The sequence below is a fragment of the Gorilla gorilla genome, chromosome 3 (genome assembly GCF_029281585.2).
Source record: "Gorilla gorilla gorilla isolate KB3781 chromosome 3, NHGRI_mGorGor1-v2.1_pri, whole genome shotgun sequence".
NCBI lineage: Eukaryota > Metazoa > Chordata > Mammalia > Primates > Hominidae > Gorilla > Gorilla gorilla.
Window position 1 is genome coordinate 56,686,658 of NC_073227.2, and position 25,745 is coordinate 56,712,402.

The 25,745-nt window shown below is 35.5% G+C and overlaps 1 protein-coding gene across 10 annotated transcripts in view; it reads right to left on the reverse strand.

Moving 5' to 3' along the window:
- Positions 1-25,745, reverse strand: part of FRYL (FRY like transcription coactivator) — a 281,060-nt gene that overhangs the window by 179,312 nt on the left and 76,003 nt on the right. For 9 of the 10 annotated variants that reach the window (XM_055385577.2, XM_063705269.1, XM_063705268.1 and 6 more), the window contains one exon: positions 6,721-6,846. The exons of the other annotated variant lie outside the window; for it this stretch is intronic. The gene's annotated coding sequence lies outside the window, so the exon portion shown is untranslated. The remainder of the gene's footprint in view (positions 1-6,720; positions 6,847-25,745) is intronic. 10 annotated transcript variants of the gene reach the window in all.

The following is a 25,745-nucleotide window of genomic DNA, read 5'->3' on the forward strand; positions in this document are numbered from 1 at the left end:
TTTAACGACTTCTGGCTAAACCACTGCATTATCTCTATCCCAGAACCACCAGTAAATAGGAAGTAAGATTCACTTATGTTGAGACGCAAGTAACCTATGTGTACATTGGTATGAACCGTCATATTTACAATTTGTATATGCAATATAAATTTAGTATCAAATCTTGAGATTCAAGAGAAGGAATTGGCCGGGTGCGGTGGCTCATGCCTGTAATCCCAGCACTTTGGGAGGCCAAGGCAGGTGGATAACAAGGGTCAAGAGATCGAGACCATCTTGGCCAACATGGTGAAAATGATTTGCATAGCATTTCAAAAGATGAAGCACAAATGGTCTACACAGAAATCAGGAAAAAATGGTTGAAAAAATTAACTCTAGATGGATTAAAGACTTAAATCTAAGACCTAAAACCATAAAAACCCTAGAAATATAAAAATTAGCTGGGTGTGGTGGTGTGTGCCTGTAATCTCAGCTACTCAGGGGGACTGAGGCAGGAGAATCGCTTGAACAAGGGAGGCGGAGGTTGCAGTGAGCCAAGATTGCGCCCCTGCACTCCAGCCTGGCGACAGAGCAAAACTCCATCTCAAAAAAAAAAAAAAAAAAAAAAATAGAGAAGGAATTGATCAGTACAAGTACATTGGAAGAGCCAGACACTTTAAAACCAAATCTCTCTACATAAATTGCCAAATAAGTTCTTTAAATTAATTTTAATAGTCATTTCCTGAGGTCGAATTTTTTTTTTGCTTCCCCATCCTCAGCCATGAATTTTATTTTTGAAGAGAAAAATCATGCAAGAGTTATTCCACAAAGAACCTGTAGCCTCAGAAATTTCAACATACATCAGATTATTTGCTGTTTCATGATTATGCTTTATTTTGATCTTGATTAGTAAAAACATATATACCATAGGAAATTCTTAATCATTAGATTGACTGCTTATTTGCAAATTAATACAAATTATAAAATCTAATTATTATAAATTGTAACGTGTGCTGTATTTTAGAGTATAAGATAGTCTTTAAAAAAAGAACCAGTTAGAGATAAAAGTAAGGAGCCATATAAATAGGCATACCATATTACATTTAAATACCAAGTCCAATTATGTAGGCTGTAGTAAAGTGAAGAAAACAACTAAATGATTCAAGTAACTGCACATATTAATATATACATATTTTCACTTATGCATATACACTGTTGAACACAAAACCAAGTGCTGTCTGATTTATATTTTTTAATTAAAATTATGAGATGCCAACCCATCAGTGGCCTCATTTCCATTTCTACTCAAATAAGCGAACAGTATAAAAAATTGGTAACTCCTAATACCAGTACACACTAGACATCAATATATATTTCTTTTTAAAATGTAAAAGCTCCTTCTTTATTCTTTTACGTAACTGGTATTTTTTAAAAAGAAGTATGGTTTCTCATAAATATACTATTTTTTAAACTGACATGAAACGATGGTAGGGAGAATATAAGGTAAGGGGAACTCTCATATCCTACCCTAAGGAGCTTAAAATGATAAAGTTTTCAAAGGTAATCGCATTGTCTATCAAAACTTAAAAGGCAGTAGAACAGAAAATAGGAGAATCTAGGAAGGGCAGGGGGAAGGTGGGGGAATAGGGAGAGATTTGTTAAAAGATACAAAATTGCAGCTAGATAGGAGAAATAAGTTCTAGTGTTCTATACCACTGTAGGATGACCATAGTAATAATATACAGTTTCAAATAGCTAGAAGGAAAATATTGAATGTTCTAACACAAAGAAATGATAAATGTCTGAGATGACAGATATGCTAATCACTCTGGTAAGATCACTATACACTGTAAGTATCAAAACATCGCTATGTAACCCATGAATATGTACAATTATGATGTCAATTTTAACAAACAAAATGTAATATAATTTTAATATGAAATCTTATACTAATAAGCACTCATCCCAAGGTATGAAGTGATATATCAATGAATATTACATAATTATTTTTAATAACTAAAAAGTAGTCATTCTAAATGTTCCTCTATAAGGAATTGAATAAATCATTATATTCACATAACAAAGCACATTTCAAATGAGACAGGAAGATGTCTATGATGTACTAAATGAAAAAGCAAGTATCAGAATGACTTGGATAATAAGTCTCATTTTTTCAAATTCTGCTAATAAAAATGTGTTTGTGCATGCTTAAATATGTATACATATTAAAATATGCATGGAAAACAGCTATAATACATATCAAACTTGCAGAGGGTTTACAGAAACTCCCTTCTACTAAATAGCATATTAATTTACAGGTACAGCTATTTACTCCCTAAAATTAAAAAAAAAATCATAGAGAATAATTTAAACTGTTTTAATCAAATATTTGAAAACTTGAAGCATTTTTTCATCTTTTTCCTAATTTTCCTTTCCTCTAATATTTGTTAGTTACTATATGCAAGCTGATGTTTATCCTAAAACATATTAACCATTATCCTCTCAAACTTTAAAGAACATTATATTTAACTTTGCAGGATTACACATAACAAAAATACTATGATACAAAATAATCCTTGTTCTATTCAAAGATTTAACTTTTTAATATTTCAGCCCAAATATTCATTATCTTTTAAAATAAAACAATGGAACATATTTTTAAACAAAATTTAAATGGTTTCTATAGTAACAGATACAATTCAGTATCTTATTTTTTGTTTACCTATCCTATAGGTGTAACTAACATATTGTCAATAACACTTCAAAATATTTTCCAAAGATCAAAACTATTAAGTGCATTAAAGTTTTATCTTGACTTACAGCATAAATATTTCTCCAGCTATACTTGAAGAAAAATTTTATTAAAAAAGTAGGCCAACTATATACTTCATTAAACATTTTAATATTTAAACTTGATTTTCAAAATATTCCTGCTCACTAGAATTCATACTTGTAAAAATAGTTTTACTTTCCTAAAATACTTTTTTAAAGGATGGAAAGAAATAAGTTTTTACTTTACCTAGTTGTTGGTGTTTGTATTTGTCATAATTACTATGACAGAAATTGGTTCCACCTTGCTCATCCACCATCTTCTCAGATGAAAGTGAGCTAAGAAGTTTCATCTTAACTAATCTTGGGGAACTTTCCTCAGTAATAGTATCCAAAACCACATCTCCCAAAAGAATGGGAGGAACAACTCTCTTTAAAAAATCCATTTTAAGGTTCTTCTACATTACTAAGCCCACAAGCACACAGAAAGGTGCCTATACCAACTCCCTTGATGAGAAGTTCAGGTACACTATTTGTGTCAAAGAGCAAATAAACGTCATATGAATTTAGGCGGTGCTAAACCCCAGTCAGTCAATTGCCAGCTGTTTTGAAGCTGATTTTTAGGACATTACTGTTTGTGCTGATAACAAACCAAACAGCTATAGACCGTGAAACTGCCCTTCATGTACGCGTACATGTACAATGGGTGTTAACGACAATACTGAGACCATAAAATGTTGAGCGTCCATCTAGTTTAACATTTAGATTATGAAAACTTTCACTGTGATCATGTAAAGAGAAATTTACTTTCGCCTGAGGTGTGTGTTCCTTTTAAAAAAACTTAGAGCTGACGTGTAAAATGGCAACTTGTATTCAAAAGATAATTCTTATCATTTTGAAAATTCACTAACAGACCTCAGGAATGTCAACTTTTATAAAACATGAAAAGGAGTCATTTAAAACTTTATTCTATATTACAAACATTCTAAAGTTACTTTTAAACACCAAAAAAAAACTCCCTATTACAATCAATGATACTTATCAATAGTAATGGTGAAAACTTTGGCATGAATAACCAAAAAAATTGATAATTTTAAATATATGGATCTAAAAACATAAAGCTGAAGTACTGAAAGTATAAATTCTTAAATTCAATAAACACAGTCATCAACATTATATGTTTTTCAAAATAATTGAGCACCCTACAAAATATTTGGAAATAGCAAAAGTAGCCAATCCTACTGCCTTGATGTAATTCAGAAGTATAACAAGAGAGTACAATAAAGGAATACCTACAAAAGACTTTGAAAACTGAAAGTTCTCTCCCTTCCTTTGCCTGCCCTCTTGTGGGGTTGTTAAGTGAGCAAGAAGGAAATGAAAACACAAAGGTAACAGGGTAAAACCCCTAAGCAATCATGTCTATAACTCTGAATGACACATAATAATTTAAAAAAATCTGATTCACTTAGTGAAACACAATACAATCTCATTCTTCCAATGCTCAACATGAAGAAAATGATTTGCATAGTATTTCAAAAGATGAACCACAAATGGTCTACATAGAAATCAGGAAAAAATTAGATGGATTAAAGACTTAAATCTAAGACCTAAAAGCATAAAAACCCTAGAAGAAAACCCAGGCAATACCATTCAGGACATAGGCATGGGCAAAGACTTCATGACTAAAACTCCAAAAGCAGTAGCAACAAAAGCCAAAATTGACAAATGGGATCTAATTAAAGAGCACAGCCAAAGACATTATTATCAGAGTGAACAGGCAACCTACAGAATGGGAGAAAATTTTCACAATCTATTCATCTGACAAAGGGCTAATATCCAGAATCTATAAAGAACTTAAACAAATGTACAAGAAAAAAACAACCGCATCAAAAAGTGGTCAAAGGATATGAACAGACACTTCTCAAAAGAAGACATTTATGCAGCCAACAAACATATGAAAAAAAAACTCATCATCACTGGTCATTAGATAATGCAAATGAAAACCACATTGAGATACCATCTCATGCCAGTTAGAATGGCGATCATTAAAAAGTCAGGAAACAACAGATGTTGGAGAGGATATAGAGAAATAGAAATGCTTTTACACTGTTCGTGGGAGTGTAAATTAGTTCAACCATTGTGGAAGACAATGTGGTGATTCCTCAAGGATCTAGACCTAGAAATACCATTTGACCCAGCAATCCCATTACTGGGTATATACCCAAAGAATTATAAATCATTCTATTATAAAGACTCGTGCACACGTATGTATACTGCGGCACTGTTCACAATAGCAAAGACTTGGAACCAACCCAAATGCCTATCAATGATAAACTGGAGAAAGAAAATGTGGCACATATATACCATGGAATACTATGCAGCCGTAAAAAAGAATGAGTTCATGTCCTTTGCACGGACATGGATGAAGCTGGAAACCATCATTCTCAGCAAACTAACACAAGAACAGAAAACCAAACACCACATGTTCTCACTCATAATTGGGAGTTGAACAATGAGAACACATGGACACGGGGAGGGGAATATCACACACTGGGGCCTGTCAGGGGGTGGGGGACTAGGGGAGGGATAGCATTAGGAGAAACACCTAATGTAGATGATGGGTTGATGGGTGCAGCAAACCACCATGGCACGTGTATACCTATGTAACAAACCTGCACATTCTGCACATGTATCCCAGAACTTAAAATATAATTAAAAAAAAAAAAGAAAGAAAAATGGGTAAATTTCTGGTTCTGAATTACTTCGTTTTTAATTCTTATTCTCCTACCACATTACTTATTAAGTCAACTATTCTTCTTTTCATTTATTTAAAAAGCATTCAAGATCCTTTCCATGTAAAGCATTAATATAGTATTAAGGTTCAGAGAAAGTTTAAGGATTTATTAATACAAATCCTGTCTCAAGAACTCCCATAGGAAAAAAACAACAAAGTCAAGTAAAAGACATAAATTTGTTGCCCTGAAGCAGGTATATATTCAACAGGAAAAAAGCACTGACTTTTAGAAGCAGATTGTCTCTTAATCTTCAAGCATAAAAGTGTCAAAATTAAGATCCAATCAGTCTATTCCCCACAAACAGAAAAAACAACTTGTTAGAATGGTAAACTGCATGCCTTAATATGCCTAAAACTCATTCCTTTCTCCCCCTCTCTCCCTCCTTCTCTCTCTGGATATGATCCCATGTTATTTCCATTTTGTCTGTGGTTTTCCCCAGGTCCCTCTGCAGGTTGTCCTTATCTATGAAGCCCAGAAACACAGTGGTACATAGAAGAATGCTAATTCATGTTTGTTCATGACATGCAAGACAACCATTTGTGTCACTGTTAACCTCACCATTCTCAACTGCACTTTCAACTGGAGAGAGCAAGGGGTTAAGGTAATAGGGACAGGATTAGGTGTTATAGAAGATCCCATAGATTTTTCTCTGATTTCCTTCATTCAACAAATATTTGTTGAATAGCTTCTCTAATGATCTGTGCAAGATACAAAGGCATTGAAGACATGTCTCTCTACACAAAAAGCTGACTACTTAAGAAGGGAAATATACTCTCACAGTTATAATATTCTGTGTAGGGTAGGCCAAACCTTTGTTAAGCCTGCACTGCAGTTCAATTTCCTATGCTTCATCTGCTTCCTAAGCCCCCTCGTTATAGGTGTTGATTGCTAACAACCATCGAAAGGATCCACTCTGAGACATACAGCAAAGGGGAAGTACTCCAGTAATGAAACTGTTATTTATTACTGACAGGATCTATGAGGAGGAAATGCCACAAAGCCTTGTTTACATGTTGATACTTCTAAGCACTTTAGCTGATTACCACAACTTTTAACTCCTGGTATAATAGTTATAGGATCAAGAAATTATAGTAGAACCTCACAGCTAAAATACAGCATTTAAAAATCTTTTCAGACCTCAATCACTATTTAGCCTTGAGAATATTTACTATAATCTTACCGTATCACTTGAGACAGTAATTTCTTGGTGGTGACTTGGATCATCTAATCCTATGACTCTTGAGTGGTTTCAGGAATTAAGCATTTAGATGTTAACCATCCAAGATACCAATAAATGGCTTCAGCTCTGAAGAAAAACAAAATACATTTACACGTTAGGTGCGTTTAACACCTGTGTGTTACATCCATCCTTCTGAACACATTTTATACATTTTATACACCAGTGTCACCTAGTGCTACAGATACCCTCTTTCAATAATGTTACATGACATTTTTTCTAAGGTTTTTATTATGGAAAATTTCAAACTAATCCAAAATTATTAAGAATAGTATCATGAACCCCCCACCATTCCCAGCTTCAACAATTAACTCATGGCAAATCATGTTTCATTTATATCTTCATCCACTTTCCCCAACCTCTATCCCACCACTCTGGATTATTCTAAAGCAAATTCCAGACATTATAACATTTCATCTGTAGATAATTCATTATGTATCTCTCTAAGACAAGGATTTACTTTGTAAAAATAAGTTAATACCATTATAATGCTTATATTAATAATCATCTACTACTATAATAATAATCAACTACTAATCATCACTCAAATTTCCCCAATTGTCTCATAAGTATCTTTTTAACAATTTTCTCTAAATTTAAACAAAATCCATACAGGCAATTGTGACCATATCTCTTAAATAAATTTTAATCTATAGTTTTTCTCCTCCCTTTCTTCTGTATAGAGTGACAATGCTTTTACTAGCCAATGGTTAAACTAATACACCACAACTTAATTATTTAATAATACATTATTTTATTCACTAAAATAAATATAGATTTGTAAAATAGTTCATGTATCTGCTAGGCCTGATATTTATCACGTCTACAGATAACATTTGGGATGCATATTTTTCAGAGTCTACCTAAAATAACTCTGAGGGCGTCATGGACCATGAACTACTGTACCATATCTGTAATACTTGGATGGTTACTAAGAATAAAGAAAATGACCACAGGGAATTGGGAATTGTCTTTTTACCATTTATAAAGATTCCACGTTATCAGGCACATTTCATGTTTTCTTGGCTTTTTTTTTGTTTTTGACGGAGTTTCGCTCTTGTTGCCCAGGCTAGAGTGCAGTGGCACGATCTCAGCTCACTGCAACCTCCACCTCCCGGGTTCAAGTGATTCTCCTGCCTCAGCCTCCTGAGTAGCTAGGATTACAGGTATCCGCCACCACGCCCGGCTAATTTTTTGTATTTTTAGGAGAGATGGGGTTTCACCATGTTGGCTAGGCTGGTAGCCAACTCTTGACCTCAGGTGATCCTCCTAAAGGCTGGGATTACAGGCGTGAGCCACCATGCCTGGCTGGTCTTGGTATTTTTCTATAGCTAAAATAAGACAAATTTTAAATCTGGCATTGAAACTCAAATTAGCCTTATTTTAAATAACCAGTTGCATATTAGTTTTTCCTCTTTAATTAATTTAATCTCCAACCCAACAGAAAGGGTGAAATATCCTGAAATAGTAATTTGTACTAAAAACTCTTAATTTGAAATTCCTTTAGCCAAGTTAGAAAAATATAATATTTCATTTACTCACAGACATAATCAATTAAATCATGACTAAAGCCAAATCTTCAAAGCCAAAAATCTGGGAAATATGAATAAAATACTAACTTGTTTGTGCTTGTTCATAATATCATTCAAACTTACTGGAATTTTTTACTGTTCCAGCAAATATTTCTAAAATTTATTATCAATATGATAGCTAACAATCCTGCCATAATCTTGATACTTTGCTTATCTTAGGTTCATGGAATCATTTCTCCCTCAAACCTAAAAAAAAAACTAATGTGACAAATAGCATGCCACGTCTTGTGGGCACGGTCCTGCACTGGACAATATTTAATGAGATTTAAGCTATCTTTCATTTCATCTTCTGGGACAAATCACAAAACCAGTCACTACTGGAGAACAATGCAGTTTTAGGAATACGGCAAAAATCCTACCTAGGACCAATTTGTACCACCATGTCTAGGTATTTCATTTTGCTTTGCTTTTGCAGTCTTCTGCTCAGACATAGCAAGTGCTAATGTCATGCTTTTGTTGTATGTGTTTATTCTTCTTGTAATCACACTGTCATGGCACTATGTCACTTTAAGACTTCTCAATATTTGAATATTTGTCCAGAGTTTGCAACACTTCTTCAGCAGACACACAACCTTGCTATTTTCGACTTTTCACTTTTGATAAGATAAAATAAATGCATCTTTTGGTAACCCTGGAAAATACATAGTTTATACTTCTCTGGCTCTCTTTATAGGTTATAGTCACTTTTAGCAGGGCTGGATTGGTGGGGGTGGGTCTTTCTGGGACCTTTTTCGTCTGTTTACTTGCAGGACAATCACTTTTTCATCTTGTCTCCATATGTATTACTTAACATGGGATTAATTTTTATTTTCATTCCACTTGATCAGAGAACATTTCATCTGTAAAGAAGAGTAATTTTTACTACTACTTTTATAATATTATTTTGAGACAGTGAAGGTCAGAGAGGTTTGGTAATTGTACATGGTCATGCTATACAAATAACCGTTGCTGTTCTTTCTTATTTAAAACAAAAAAGTTCAAATAAAAACGGACATCAGTAGGTATTTGACAACACTGAAGAGAAGACTGTGAACAGCCCAACAGCACAAGCTTTGAAGGGCAAGACTTTTCACCTACAGCCAGAGTAAGAATGTGGAAGCTTCCATGTGTAATAAATAGTGAACAGTGGTCCAGCTCTGGTGCTTGGGAGGGCCTCAGGGCAAATGAGGTCGGGGGGGGGGCGGAAAGCCTCGCTTCACTTCAGTACACAAAGCAAAAGAAAGCTGAATGGGTGTTCAAATAACACATGAACCTCTTTCCTTTCTGAACAGAATTTCTAGAATAATAACAGAAATGCCACAAATTTATCTTAATTTTAGGAAAACATTTGATGTATGTGTCTCTGATATACATTAACACAGGAAACAACAATCCCAAGCAAATAGAGCAAAACTTAAGGGTAAATGACTTTCAGAGATGTTCAATATAGTATTCGCAATACTTGTCTGTATGCCGGGAATACTCCACAATTCGAATTGAACAGAGAAGTTATGGTGCCTGGCATATGGTAAATTTGAGCTCAACATAAGGAACAACGACTTAATTAGTATGTAAGTAATACAAAGACTGCTTCATAAAAGATTGGGGTCCCTGCTCAGTGAGTCTTTAGGCGACAGTTGTTAGGAATGTTAACATTCTTACAGAATGTTATAAAAGGGATTATGCCACCAGGTAAAAAGATTATGGTAAATTACCTCAAAGATCCAAGCTCAAAACTCTAAATCTAACTTCAAAATGTATTTTACATTATACTTGAATACTAGAGGGTGTGGTGACTTAGAAACTCATATTTCAACTAAAGCTAGAAACCGCACTATAAGATATGGAATCTATGAAGGTCAATTCCTGCCATTCTACTAAAATTAATTCTGGGAATCTTGCAAGGCCTCTTAAAATGATGCAAAAACCAAAATGACACAAGTGTTCTGACAGCCTTTTAGAGTGAGGATGCAATCGTTTTCAAATAAATTTAAAATGATTATAGTTCCTGTAATACCAAAATAATTATAGAAAACAAAATGCAGTAACTTCTTTAATCTGCCAAAGATGGTGTAAAACAAGAAAAATTTGCTCACAAATAATCAAGCGCAGGCAGCAAGCAATTACTCAAATATTGTTTATATCTGACTGGTAAAAATCATTTTAAAAAAAGAATTTATGGTCATCCCTTTAATTACCAAAGAAAATTCATGATTTGTAAAATTATCAGTGGTTTTATCACTCTTCAATTGCTAAGTAATTCACTTTTTCTCTTGAGAAATGCTATAATTTTTAAATTTTTTAAAAAATGAACTTGCATTTAACCTTCTCTTAGTCAATTTTTTTTTTTTTTTTTTTTTTTTTGAGATGGAGTCTCACTCTGTTGCCAGGCTGGAGTACAGTGGCACGATGTTGGCTCACTGCAACCTCTGCCTCCCATATTCAAGTGATTCTCCTACCTCAGCTTCCCAAGTAGTTAGGATTACAGGCGTGTGCCACCATGCCTGGCTAATTTTTTGTATTTTTAGTAGAGATGGGGTTTCACCATGTTGGCCAGGCTAGTCTTGAACTTTTGACCTCAAGTGATCCACCCACCTCAGCCTCCCAAAGTGCTGGGATTACAGCGTGAGCTACCACGGCCAGCCTCTTTTTAACCTTCTCCCAAATTTCAATTTTAAAAAGTATGGAAACATACTACACTGACTAATATAATTACAGATTATATAACATGACCTGCTAAAAATGCTGTGTAATGATACTCAGCCATAATATTTGGGCTTCACTGCAAAAATCTAAATTTCTTGCTGATAAAGCAATGTTCTCTGCAGGTGAATCTGTCAACATTTTATTGACTTTACATTTTCAGGCAGAACAGCAGTTATTGTCATATTACTTGATCTAATGATAACAAGCAGCAAATTTTCCATTCACAATTTTAAGAGGAAGTTTTCTGTAACAGTTTCATTCATTAAATCAAATGAAAACAGCATCACAGTGGTACATTTTCTTATACACTGATGAATGAATATGTATTTTTAGAATAATTTTCATACTACATTTTCATGTTGGCACAGAAAAATGGAATTCAACTACAAATTTATCACATAAATCTTTCCATTCTACATCTAGAGTTAAGTACCAAGAGAAAATTTTTGGACAAATTCAGAAGTAGCCCAGTTAAGACATCAACCTGGGATTTACTACATACACTCCTAACTTCTAAAAATCTATTACTATAAGTACACCACACATAAGTTTACAGAAATCATATACTTGACAAATATTTATTAAGCACAACTATCTGCCAGTATGAGGGAAAAAAAGTGAATAAAACAAAAATCCCTATCTTTGTGGAGTTTACATTCCAGTGGGAGCTTTAAGCCTTTTGGAGTTACTGCTTTAGAAATTTGAAAGAGGTGGAGATGTCATCTTCCAAAAAGCACATTTCTATAACTTTGAAGAGTTGAGCCCTCCTAATCCAACCATTAATCATGGATTAAGAGCCTCTGAAAAAATCCTCCTTATACTTATTTTCTATGCCAACCATTTATAGTAGGTTTTTAAATTTCTTTTTTCTTTTTCTTTTTTTTCTTTTTTTGAGACGGAGTCTCACTCTTTGTCACCCAGGCTGGAGTGCAGTGGCGTAATCTCGGCTCACTGCAAGCTCCGCCTCCCGGGTTCAAGCCATTCTCCTGCCTCAGCCTCCCGACTAGCTGGGACTACAGGTGCCCGCCACCATGCCCAGCTAATTTTTGTTGTTGTTGTTGTATTTTTAGTAGAGATGGGGTTTCACTGTGTTAGCCAGGATGATCTCGATCTCCTGACCTTGTGATCTGCCTGCCTCGGCCTCCCAAAGTGCTGGGATTTCAGGCGTGAGCCACTGCGCCCGGCCAGTAGATTGTTTTACAATTTTACTATTCATAGTAAAAAGTAGTACTTCTTTTTTTTCCATTAAACCAATTACAGCCTTCAACCCTCAATAGAATGTTTTCTGTTTATTCCATTTGTACTGCTCATGAATTTCTGGACTGTCAGATTACCCATTATCAACATGGTTTTTCTAGAATAACCAACCCTAATGTATTCAGTGGCTTCATATGGAGACCTTCTTTACTGATTTCATTAATTATTCTCTGGACTCCCTTAAGTTAAAACGCTCTTCTCCCTACCACCCAAACCTATAATTAAAGTCTGCAGAAGTTGCCTACAAAGTCTCTGGAAGATGATACGCCCACAAGAAACATACAATAAATCTTTAACTATTTGACAAAAATTTCAATTAATTCATCCAAAATTTTCTGTTCTTGCTTGTCAGAGGAAGGGAACATGTGACCCCTTAGAAAAATTCTTTTTAATTTAAAGATGCAACATCTAAAATGCTTTCTAGGGTCATCTGTAATCAATGTGTTAACCTTTTATATGTATAGTTTTTTTAATTATACAATGGAACTTATGCTATCTAATTATGACCCTAAGGTCCTATAAGATCAAACATCAGAGAAAATGTGTATAGATGATAGCTATATTTTACATGTTTATATAAAACAATTGCAATGAAAAGGTTTCTAAGTTAATAAAAATGTTAACTAGAAGAGAAAAATGAATAAATAGCTGCTCAAGGTCATAAAGCAAGTAAGTAGCTACAATTTAATCTCCAAAGTTTGTCTTTCCTCTTTTTCTCTGTGTTCACTGCCTCCAGCAAGCTTAGAGAAGCCTGACTTCTGCAACAGAAACTATGAAAGCACAAATTCCCACAGATGATTTAGATGACCCATTTCTCCCAAATTTATAGCCCCAAAACAACTTTTCTAAATTTAAGGAAAGAAGGTCATTTGTCACCTGCAATCTCACAACTTGTACCAAAAGCCTCTAAAATGTTTATGATCTTTGACCCAGTAACTCCATTTCTAAGAGCTTATTCTAGAAAGATAATCAGACATGCACACACAAATTTATTTGCAAAGACGTTCACTGTACTATTATTTCTATGAGCAGAATATTGCAGTAGAGGCAAAGAACAAAAAGGACCAGTTGAAAAAAAATCGTGGCACATTCCTAAGATGAAATGTCATCCATCAATTTTTTAAAAAATATATTGACTACTTTGCGATAATATTCCACATACATTTTTACAAAGTGAAAAAAAATACATTTGGAAGCCAAGAACACACCTAGAAGGATACACTCAAATTGTCAAAGTATTCAGTCTCCGTTTCCTCATCTATACAATAAGGATAATAAAATCTCTTAGGGCTATTTTCAGAACTAAGTGTAAAAGATGAAAAGTGCTTAAACAGTGCTTGACACACAGTAAGTACTCAATAATGGTAATATTTATTAACTTATACCACAAATGCTGATAACATTTGCAACAATTTCCCAAAAAAGTAATGAAGAAATAAAAATTCCTCATAATTCTAACACCTAGAGGTAGCCACTATGAATTCATTTTACCATCTGGGTTAATTTCTGTCAGGTCTTCCTATATAAATTAAATACTGTATACATTGTATACAACCGGAATCATATTGTACAATATCTAGTGGTTACAAAACATTATTTTATAAATATATTATCTTCATTTAATCATTCCACTAATATTGAGCATTAAGTTCAATTCCTTTAGGCTCAGGAAATGAGTACTGCAGTGCTATTTCATGAATGTTGCTGAGCAAATATAATTTAGAAAATTATTCCTCAGAGAAGAAAATAAAGACTAGAAACTTATAATTTCATAAATAGTAGATGGGGAAATGTTGAATATAGGATACTAAAGAGAAGAAATAAGAAACAATTATTTTTATTAGCCATATTCATGCAGGGAGGCAACAGATTGTATTTAGCCCTGAGTTAGGATTTTTCAACCTCACTGTTGCATTATTTCTTGTGACCTGGAGCAAAGTCCCTTCTTCACATTTCTTACTATGGGCCTAAATCGCCTTTTTGACTAGGTCAGGAAGTAGTACAGTATAATGTTTAGATACAAAGGCTCTGGAATTAGGTTAAGTTTAGAACTCTCCTTTATGCTTATTTCCTGAGTTATCTAGGACAAGTTAGTTAAACTCAAGCCTTAGTTTCTTTCTATCTTTTTTTTTTTTTGAGACAGAGTTTCACTCTGCCGCCCAGGCTGGAGTGCAGTGGCGTGCTCTCAGTTCACGGCAACCTCCACCTCCCAAGTTCAAGTGATTCTCCTGCCTCAGCCTCCTGAGTAGCTGGGGCTACAGGCATATGCCACCACACCTGACTAATTTTTGTATTTTTAGTAGAGCCAAAGTTTTGCCATGTTGGCCAGGCTGCTCTTGAATTCCTGACCTCAGGTGATCTGCCTGCCTTGGCCTCCCAAAGTGCTGGGAGTACACTACTGCACCCGGCCTAAGCCTTAGTTTCTCATGTGAAAGTTGGAGGTTGTAATAAATATTGCTTATTTATTATTGTTGTTAGAGGTTTATGTCATATAATTCATGTTAAGGTGTTAGCAAAATGCTTGAAATATGGCAAGTACTTAATAAATGGAAACTACCTGTACTATTATCTATAAAAATAAAAGAACGGACTAAAAGATCTCTTTAAAAAAAGGTTCAATTCCTCATTTCTATAAGTAATATTGTAGTGAATATCTTGATTGGCAATCTTTGTACACATCTTCGATTTCTCCCTTAAGAAAAAGTCTTGAAACAGAACTGCTATTTCAAATGGTATGAAATACACTTGGCTTTACTCCCCTACTGACCTATGTGGAATGCAGACACATACTGCCTGTTAAAAAATGCAAATGTCTTCCTTTTCTCCATGAGTACTTTAAAAGCTGTTAATTGGCCTTTTCACACCTTTTCTACTATTTCTTGGTACAATTGCTTGTCGGTATTTCTTTTTTCCACTTACTCCATTTAAGCTATCTCATTTTCCTTTATATCACTCTAACATCCCATACACAAATTTAATTATCATAATTCAGTATATTCTTCAAAAAGGTTTTTAAGATTCTTCTTTATCTATCTAAAAACAGAAGTCCTTGTCTCTTACAAATGCATACTGAAGTATTTACAGGTGAAATGTTGTGACAAAGAAAATGACTCAAAAATAATTGGGACCTGCAGAAAGGGGGTGGGTAACAATGGTTTCATAAATGTTTGAGCTGAGGAATGGGCACCTGAGCATTTATTCTACTATTCTCCCCGTTTATTTTTTAATCCCTCTCAGTGGGAGAAAATTGTTTTTAAACTATATCTTTAAAAGAAGACATAAATATTAAAATAACAATCATGGTTTAGCTTCAACCAATGATACAGCAAAACAATAATTCAGTGATTTAAAAAAAAAAAGACCAAAAATACTTAAGCCAAGTTCAAAAGTGAAGGAAACAACTACAGTATTTAGAATCTCTCAATTATATTTGCCAGTAATTCCCACAGATAAAAACATACTACAATGCATTTTTCCAAACCATGGCTTCAGCATACCATGCTGATTCTCCAAAACAATATTAGTATTTATATTGTGCATTACAAGAATACAATTAGGCCTCTGTATGTGCCCACATGAATATTTGATAAGGAGTTTTATTATGTACGAGTATTAAATAATCCAAATTCTCTTGGTGACTAAATCGCATCTTGGTACCAAGTTATGCACATCATAAGCAATACCTACAGATTAACAGAGCCACCAAAGTGTTTTATTTTTGCCCAAAGGCATGCAAGGAAGACCAGCATAATGAAAAAATGATCTCACTGCATATTTTTTACTATGACAGGGAAATATCACCTGATTTCTGGGTAGAAAATGCATGACTTCGGTGTCAGGCATGACAGCAAGAGAGCACAGCAAAGAGATTAAGCTGCATATCTCGGGATGAAGAACAATGGCTGCTCCCCAGGTTTCAAGTGGGGGGTGGGAGGTGGAGAAGAAGACACATTAAAGATATGTTTTCTAAAATCTTTTCACTTCAATAAAAAAATACATTTAAAAAAGTATTTAAAAATTTATAATACTTTTTTTTTTTTTTTGAGACAGTCTTGCTCTGTTGCCCAGGCTGCAATGGAATGGCACAATCTCAATTCACTACAACCTCTGCTTCCCGGGCTCAAGCAATTCTCCTGCTCAGCCACCTGAGTAGCTGGGATTACAGGCATGTGCCACTGCGCCCAGCTAAGTTTTGTATTTTTAGGAGAGACACGGTTTCACCATGTTGCCCAGGCTGGTCTTGAACTCCTGACCTCGGGTGATCCACTTGCCTTGGCCTCCCAAAGTGCTGGGATTACAGGTGTGAGCCACTGTGCCCAACCTATAATACATTTTTTAAAACCCAGTATACATATACACAATATAATATGATATATTGGAAATAATCTGCAATATGCTTTGGTAGTCTCTAACATAATTACAGGAAAAACAAGTGTTATATTCTAGTTATTTCCCACTAAAATTATTTCTTGACTTCATAATTTGTAAATCCCTGGCCCAAAAAAACTGCCCCATGGCTGGACATGATAGCTCACTCCTGTAATCTCAGCACTTTGGGGGGCCAACGCAGGGGGATCACTTGAGCTCAGGAATTTGAGACCAGCCTGGGCAACATAGTGAAACCTCATCCCTAGTAAAAGTAAAAAAAGTCAGCTGGGCATGGTGGCACTAGCCTGTAGTCCCAGGCTAAGGTGAGAGGATCACCTAAGCTTGGTAGGTAGAGGCTGCAGTGAGCAGTGACTGTGCCCCTGCACTCTAGCCTGGGCAACAGAGTGAGACCCTGTTTCAAACAAACAAACAAACAAACAAACAAAAAATTGGCCCACATCTCCTGTTTACTGAGCAAAGGAGAAAATGCGTAAGAATCAGTGAACTACTGTTTAAACATACCCCTAAGAGAAGATAACCTCCAGAGTTTCTTCCTGTTCTAGAGCTCTGTGGTGCTGTAAGAGTTGCTCTGAGACTGTGATCCTCTAAAGGGTACATACATCATTACATCTCCCACAGAAACTAGAAAAGTGGTGTTCAGAAAAATAGAGTACTAAATAAAGATGTACTAGCTTCAAGTGATAATGTGCAAACTACGCGTATATGTAAAGGTCTCCGTCATTTAAAGGTAAGTTTTCCACATATGATTACAGGTAAAAATCAATGCTACTATGTATCATTTGAAAATTCATAAGCATTAAGATGTTAACATATATTTACTGTAAATATATATATATATTTGTATGTGGGTATAATGTATGACAAAACACATAAAACAAATGCCACAGAACAAATACTATTCTTGTTACTTTGTCCATAAATATAATAAACCGCAAAATTATGATATAGGCATGAGCAAAGACTTCATGATTAAAATGCCAAAAGCAACTGCAACAAAAGCAAAAATTGACAAACGGGATCTAATCAAACTAAAGAGCTTCTCTCCAGCAAAAGGAACTACCATCAGAGTGAACAGGCAACCTACAGAATGGCAAAACGTTTTTGCAAGCTACCCATCTGACAAAGGTCTAATATCCAGAATCTACAAGGAACTTAAACAAATTTACAAGAAAAAAACAACCCCATCAAAAAGTGGGCAAAGGATATAAACAGACACTTCACAAAGGAAGACATTTATGCAGCCAACAAATATATGAAAAACAGCTCAACATCACTGATCATTAGAGAAATGCAAATCAAAACCACAATGAAATACCATCTCACGCCAGTCACAATGGCGATGATCAAAAAGTCAAGAAACAATAGATGCTGGTGAGGCTGTGGAGAAATAGGAATGCTTTTACACTGTCGGTGGGAGGGTAAATTAGTTCAACCATTGTGGAAGACAGGGTGGCGATTCCTCAAGGATCTAGAACCAGAAATACCATTTGACCCAGCAATCCCATTACTGGGTATATACCCTAAGGAATATAAATCATTCTACCATAAAGACACATGCACACATATGTTTACTGCAGCACTATTTACAATAGCAAAGACATGGAACCAACCCAAATGCCCATCAATGATAGACTGGATAAAGAAAACGTAGTACATATACACCATGGAATACTGTGCAGCCATAAAAAAGAATGAGTTCACGTCCTCTGTGGGGACATGGATGAAGCTAGAAGCCATCATCCTCAACAAACTAACACAAGAACAGAAAACCAAATACCGCATGTTCTCACTCATAAGCGGGAGTTGAACAATGAGAACACGTGGACACTGGAAGGGGAACATCACACACTGGGGCCAGTCAGCAGGTGGGGGGCAAGGAGAGGGAGAACACTAGGACAAATAGCTAATGCATGTGGGGCTTAAAACCTAAATGATGGGGGGATAGGTGCAGGACACCATTATGGCACACGTATACCTATACAACAAACCTACACGTTCTGCACTTGTATCCCAGAACTTAAAGTATAATAAAATATATATATATATATATATATATACATACTCAATCAAATTAAATTACTAACTTTTAGTTTCAATGGTATTATTTTTATCCTGCCTGATTAATGATACTATTATTAAGCAAGAAAATAAGAAAAAAAAACATAAGCCCAGTATAAAAGAAAGATAATGATAAGAGGACTATCTATCTATCTATCTATCTATCTATCTATCTATCTATCTATCTATCTATCACTTTCACAAGTCAACCATGATCAACAGCACTCTTAAATCCATCAGGTTTTGGCTCAAATAATCTCTGCTTTTGTCTTAAAATGAATAATTTTTCTCCAAAAAAAGTCAATTACAAGGTTTTTTCCTATATGCATCAAATTTCAATAAACTATTATGGTGTAACTGAAGAAGAAGAATAAAGGAAGCTACATCGAAGACTTGGAATTTTAAACCACAATAAAACCTTGTACAGTAAGGATAATAAGGTCAATTCCTATATTTTTATATACTATAAAATACCATATGATACAGTAAAAGACATTTCTTATAACAGCCTGAAAATTATGACTCTTACTTTCTTTCCATTTTTACCTAAATTTTACCTAAAATTTCCATTCTTTTGAGGTTTTGACTTATTTGGAAAAAATCTAGAATTTTACCAAAATTAATATAATTTCAGATTTGTAAACAAGGGAAATGTTTACAAACTTTTTTTACTTCAAAAAATAATGTATTTTTACAGGTGCCAATTTTAAATCTCCAGCTCTAGTTTACATTTCTCACCTTTCTTGGATTTCTCAATGTTGATTATAAACTAACTAAAATGAAGCATACTTCTATTTTTATTTTTTGGGATGGAGTCTCACTCTGTCCCCCAGGCTGCGGTGTCTCAGCTTACTGCAACCTCTGCCTCCTGGGTTCAAGCAATTCTCCTGCCTCAGTCTCCTGAGTAGCTGGGATTACAGGTGCACGCCACCACGCCCGACTAATTTTGTATTTTTAGTAGAGATGGGGTTTCACTATGTTGGTCACGCTGGTCTTAAACTCCTGACCTCAGGTGATCCACCCGCCTGGGCCTCGCATGAGCCACCACGTCTGGCCCTAAAATGAAGCATACTTTTAAAAAGCTTCATAGAGAAGTACTTAAAGAAAAAAACGAAATAGAGAATTTGCATTGGCAAAGAAGAAATAAGAATGGTAATGCTGAGGATAGTACAGAATGGGAATAGCATCTCTGGAGACTTTTCATTAAAGACCTGTTAGTGATCAAGTTGAAGGATACAATTGAACCAACTGATGTTGAGGCATTTCCACAGGCACAGGGAGACCTGCATTTAACATTTACTGGGGATCAACCTAAGCTCCAGGAATCTATACTCAGTGGCACTTACACACACAGCTGCTACCATCAAGGAGTTTACAGACAAGCTGGAAGGGAGACATGGGCAGTAGCATGTTTCAAGTGCTTTGAGAGAAGTTACCTAAGTATGTTCAAGCTGCAACCAGGTACAAAGGAGACAGTCATCAACCTGAGTGGAGAAGGGAACAGGAAAGACTTCACTGAAGAAGTGGTGCTCACAGCTCCTGTTACCAACAGACTTACTATAGCCACAATCTGTAACTACGCGAATGGGTTCTTGCCTCTCTTTGAGAAGCTAGCTAACTGATGACTTTTAAAAAGCTACATAAGTAACATATTCAGGTGTTAATAAACAAGATGTTTTTCCTGTAAGCCTCCCTGCCACAATTTCTCAATGTGACGTGATGGGCTCCAAAGCTGGATGCTATCACACACCCTCTGAGTTACACAACAGCTCCTGGCTCTGTCCCAAAAGTGGTTATCTTGGTATTGCCTCCTCCCCATGTTTGTGAAAGAAAATATTGTGCTGGGTGAGATTTACACTGATTGACAGTTCCTCTCGCTCTAGAAATGTATAAAGCATAATAAGCAGTTTATTCAGATCAACATCCTCTGTAGAGAAAATAACACATTTCCAAGTTAGTAACAAAACAACATTCCAAATAAGTTTGGTCACTATGGATGACCATATAGAACATGCCACCACAAAGCTTAATCCTTCACATTCCAGTACACATCCTGTAACTCTGAAAAAACATGCATATAAGAGTCAGTAGGCACCACCCCCACCCCAACCCCCACAAATAGGCTTTATTCTCCACAGTGGTTAAGTCAGTCTAAACAAGTAACAAATATAGGAGGGTAGAATTCAGAATTGGTTCACTGCACTCTAACAAATGGTGCCCTAGAAATCCAAGTTAATTAAATACCCATAATAACAGCAGCAACGACTAATTACCGAGAGCCTACTATGTGTGACCATCTAAGATGCTTCACTTATGTTACTTCATTTTAACCCAAACTAGCCCATAATTTCAGTAAATGTTCAACAGATGTGGAAACTGACAAAGCTAATAAATGAACTGAAAAGTACTGTACCTCTGGATTATATTTTAAAGTATAAGCTGTTATATGGAGTTGAGGCAAAATTCTCAAATTAAAATGCAATTATTTTCAATGGCTGTTTGGAAAATAAAATGCAATTATGATTTCAATATGTTCTTATATTGATTCTGAACCTCAGAACAGAAAAAGCTAGAGAACTCTCAAAAAGGATAACTAAACATAATTAACACATAATTTGCTTTAAATATTTCATGAAAAGATAAGAATCTGCCTTATCAAAAGTAAAAAATAGTGGGGGATGGGAAAGAAATCATACTGTGACCAACAAATCACAGAGATGCTTATTTGAAGACTAAATTCAATCCTCATCTGTTAATATCTTACTATTTAAAGTTCAATGAACAACTTCATAAAGGAAAGAGATTGTCCTTTGTTTCAGCCAAGATTTTTAAATCTTTAATCTAAAATACATGCTTCTCAAAGATGGATGCTAACAATTTAAACAAGGTGCGAATTCAATCAGTTGCACAATTCTGGCTCTGCAGTTTCTCTATTACAGGGAAAATGTGACAAAGTAAACAAGCCCTACCTGTGGTTTAAAATGAAAATTCCCTCCACTCCACATAAATCGCCCTTCTTCTTCTGGGTCCCTACATGCCTCTTTTCCTTTTTCCTCCTCTATTTTGAGAGAATATTTGGCCCCTGGATCAGTTTACTGGTGTTCAGGGTCATCTGAATTGTATCTTTTGAATATTGTCTACAGATCCAGTTCCCAATCTAGATTTGCTACTACTCTTAAGAATTTTAACATACATTTAAATCATATTAAGCTAGATATTAATGTTAACTAGAATATTTATTAGAGTAAAGCAAAAAGACAAAAAAAATTTAAGTGCTCTAAAAACCTAACACCAGGTATAGTATAATAAAGGAACAGAGTCCGACGGCCTATTGAGCACTGCACTAGGCAGTGAGAGACACGAATGATGAATAAGACACCACCTACCACCTTAAGGAATTTGTGGTGTGGTGTGACTCACCCAGCTAGCTCTATACTGTCTCAGAAGGAGACTGTGGTAGAAAGTTCTAATACGGTACAAACGCAGTTATTACAGAAAAACAAAAGATTTTTTTTTAATATATCAGGCTTCTGAATTAATGCCATGATTATATTTGAAGCTGTAATACTCACGTAGAACTTAAAATGAGAGGGGAAATAAGACACCGCGAGGGCAAAGTGAGACACTGGGTCATTTCTCCCACCTCATCAGGTTTTTTTCACCATCACTACTAGTTACATAAATCCTATGTGAAATGCTGTATTTTACTTATGACAATTTTACATTTTAAGCCTTTCATAAACCTGTCAAACCATGAGCTACAATGAATATTTTTGCTTTTATAGATTCTCAGTTTTAAAAATAGTAACTTTCAGCTAGACACAGTGGTCACGCCTGTAATCCCAGTACTTGGGGAGGCTGAGGTGGGAGGATCACTTGAGCCCAGGAGTTCAAGACCAGCCTGGGCAACATAGTAAGACCCCATCTCTAAAAAAAATCAAAATCCTAGCCAGGCATGGTGGTGTGTGTTTGTAGTCCCAGCTACTTGGGAGGATGAGGTGGGAGGATCGCTTGAGCCCAGGAGGTCAAGGCTGCAGTGAGCTTTGATTGCACCACTGCACTTCAGCCTGGGTGACAAAGCAAGGCCCTGTCTCAAAAAAATTAAATTAAAAAAAAAAACAACTTTCATCACTCCAAACTAAATGCATTATAATTGAAGCTTACTGTACCAAATAATTTCACTCTTACCTGTAAGTACTTGCCCTAGTTACTGTTTCAAAGTAATTTTTTAAAAAAACTTAAAATCACATTGCAGAAACTAGACTCAAGGTGCTTATTTAATGTTAGGCAAGTTCATTTAAAAATTCCATTAAGATACTTCTACCTTAAAATAATACAACCAAAATAGTTTTCATTAGTTAATATTATTGAAACACCAAAACTGTTAAATGTGACTTTAGAAAATTGACTTTTAAATGGGTTTAAAAGGTTTAGTTTCTACTACATTTCAGATAACAAAAATTCAGTATAGGACCAAAATTATTATAATCGCCCAACTCTTTTATTGCATCAATATGTATTAGGAGACAAAAACAACTATTTAATTCAAGAGGTGATCCAAAGAAACTAAAAGTTAGATTAATATCTGTAAAGTCATATCCACAACAAATCTGTAAAAACCCCATTTCCAATGTAATTTCAGAGAAATGATTTCATATGAGAAGGCAACACAATGTATGCAGTATAGTTACACAATACTAAGCCACAGTTACCCACACAAAATCACTTAACTTCATTTATAGGAAGAAAAGGAGAGGAAAAAGAAGGGAGGGAAGGAAAAATTGAATAAGAGAGAGACAGAAGGAAACCTGTAAGGATTTTTAAAAAGAGAGTATATGAAATCATTTTGCAAGTTGTAGGCAGTAAATAATAATATTAGTACCCTTCCCTTTACAAAAGAAACATGCTGGCTGGCGCTGATCTATTAACAAAATCAAGTATGAGAATCAAGTAAACTAATCCTTGTCAATAGACAGACTATTATATTTACTCTAGAAAGATACACGCTAAGAAGTCAGCTAAGTGGACAATGAGTCCAAAGGTATCTCAGATAAAAGCAGAGGTACATTCAAATACCTACACGTTCATTATTTTATTGACCATTTTCTGCTACCTGGCAATCAAATATTTAATGCCCTAAATATGCCATTACCCCCAGTAAGTCATAAGAACTCTAATATCGCCATACTGTCTTATAAACATATTTTTGTCAACCCAATATACAGAATATAAGCATTATTTGATGTGCACTGAACTATAAAAGCTGCTTCAAACAGCAAGTAACATTCTTCTGTTTCTAAATGAGGTTACTCCCAAAAGTTCTATTCAAAATTTTATAAAATTATACTTGAGACTTCCTTCTTTTATAAGAAATCTGAATGACTGATCCACCACATGGAATACTCCCTAATCTCATACAATTCAACATATATCTACTGGGTTCCTATCAGTTTTAAAAATAAAAAATAGGCCAGGTATGGTGGCTCATGCCTGTAATCCCAGCACTTTGGGAGGCTGAGGCGGGCGGACCACCTGAGGTCAGGAGTTCGAGACCAGCCTGGCCAACATGGTGAAACCCTGTCTACTAAAAATACAAAAACTAGCCAAGCATGGTGGTGCATGTCTGTAATCCCAGCTACTCAGGAGGCTGAGGCAAGAGAATCGCTTGAACCCTAGAGGCGGAGGTTGCAGTGAGTCGAGAATGTGCCACTACACTCCAGCCTGGGTGACAGGGTGAGACTCTTTCTCAAAAAAAAAAAAAAAAAATTGCTGGGCGCGGTGGCTCACGCTTGTAATCCCAGCACTTTGGGAGGCCGAGGCAGGCGGATTACGAGGTCAGGAGATCGAGACCACGGTGAAACCCCGTCTCTACTAAAAATACAAAAAATTAGCCGGGCATGGTGGTGGACTCCTGCAGTCCCAGCTACTCGTAGAGGCTGAAGCAGAACGGCGTGAATCCGGGAGGCGGAGCTTACAGTGAGCGGAGATCGCGCCACTGCACTCCAGCCTGGGCGACAGAGCAAGACACCGTCTCAAAAAAAAAAAAAAGAAAGAAAAAGAAAGAGAAGAAAAAATATATAATTTCTTTGTACTCCAAATAAATACATGAATATTTCTCAACATAAACTATGATAAATCTTAGAATTGACACAGCAAAAGAAAACTGAGTATATGTTGAGTTAAAAAAATTAATCTTGGGATCTAAGAAGGATCAGAGAATAGTGGGGGTTGGTGGAGAAGAGAGGTACAGATGTCATGATGGAAGATCGGAGATGAGCTAAGAAAAGAGGCAGAAAAGTACCCATCTTGGCTGCCCAAAGAAAGTTGTCTCAGGAGAGCAGATCTTGAAACCTAAAGAAAATGATAAAAGCTTCAATACCAGATGGGATCTCATTCTTCCACAATCATAGAACCACCGTAAGTTTTTGAGAAAGGAAGTGATATGAACAGACTGTTGACTCTGAAAGTTGTCTTCTGAAGCAGACTAGATGGGGAACAGGGACTAAGACAGTATGGGACCAATTTTTTAAAATCTATCCCAGTAGTCAAGAGAGGGAATGAACAAAATCCTGAATTAGAACTGAAAGAATTTTATAACTGAACAAATAGGCACCATCACCTTTCACAATTACTACAACAGTCTGCTAACCAGCTCCTGACTGACTTCTACATGACCCCCTCCAATGGATTACCCCTGCCATAGCCAGAGTGATCTCTTTACAAAGCAATCAGATGATATCTCAGGCCCCTCAATCCCTTCTCCCTGCATGCCAGCTAAACTGGTCTTTTCATTTCCTAGAAGTCCAACTTCATTTCTGCCTCAGGATCCTTTTACACACTGTTTCCTATGTCTGGAAACTGCCACACTGACTTTTTTCCATCAAGCTAATCCTAAACATCCTTCAAATCTTAGCTTAAGTGTCATTTTCTCAAAGAGGCAACTCACAACCTCTCCAATGTAATAATGTGTCCCCACTTTTACATTCT